The following is a 614-nucleotide window of genomic DNA, read 5'->3' as shown; positions in this document are numbered from 1 at the left end:
CAGACTGCGACGTTTACGGTAGAGGGTGTTTGTGCGACCGCGTTAAACAGCTAACTAGCTTGAGCCCGCTGGTGAAGTGCGGTTATAAAACAAAGGGATTAGCAATGCTGGCCTCGAGCTGTAGCAACATCTAATAACGGTCGCAGCTAACAGTTTTTACAGTAAACAAATGCTATGATGAAAAGCATTGCATAGAAGTACTGGTATTGTGTTAATCACAGGATAAGTTGCTCTACTTTCCCCTCGCCTGACGTGAGCGTTGGTGGTATAGTGGTTAGCATAGCTGCCTTCCAAGCAGTTGACCCGGGTTCGATTCCCGGCCAACGCAAAGTCATTTTTTTTCACTACAGTGGCATCTTTAGTGAAAACTTTAGTACTAACAATTTTGTGGGGGAAAAGCTTTTTGTGGTATGAAAACTAAAGTCATTTAAACACACTGTTAGAATTTAAAGCTACCCGGATTTTCAGGCACTAATGCAGGCACAATCAGCTGTCTATGTCCTGTTAATGGGGACTTTGGCACGACTGTCCTATCCTCTCTTGCTTGCCGTGATCAAAGTCAGTGAGTGTTCATAGCAACGGGAACAGAAATTTTATTCTACAAACTTAAACAT

The 614-nt window shown here is 43.2% G+C and overlaps 1 non-coding gene across 1 annotated transcript; it reads left to right on the top strand.

Annotated features, from left to right (window-relative positions):
- The first annotated feature begins 256 nt into the window (after positions 1-256).
- trnag-ucc lies at positions 257-328 on the top strand. Its single transcript has one exon. It is a non-coding gene; the product is annotated as a tRNA-Gly (tRNA).
- The last annotated feature ends 286 nt before the right edge of the window (positions 329-614 follow it).

The sequence above is a fragment of the Haplochromis burtoni genome, unplaced genomic scaffold, assembly GCF_018398535.1.
Source record: "Haplochromis burtoni strain Fernald_Lab_line unplaced genomic scaffold, NCSU_Asbu1 Contig_2334, whole genome shotgun sequence".
NCBI classification, from domain to species: domain Eukaryota; kingdom Metazoa; phylum Chordata; class Actinopteri; order Cichliformes; family Cichlidae; genus Haplochromis; species Haplochromis burtoni.
Note: the sequence above shows the minus strand (reverse complement) of the source record. Positions and strands in the feature narration are given on the sequence as shown.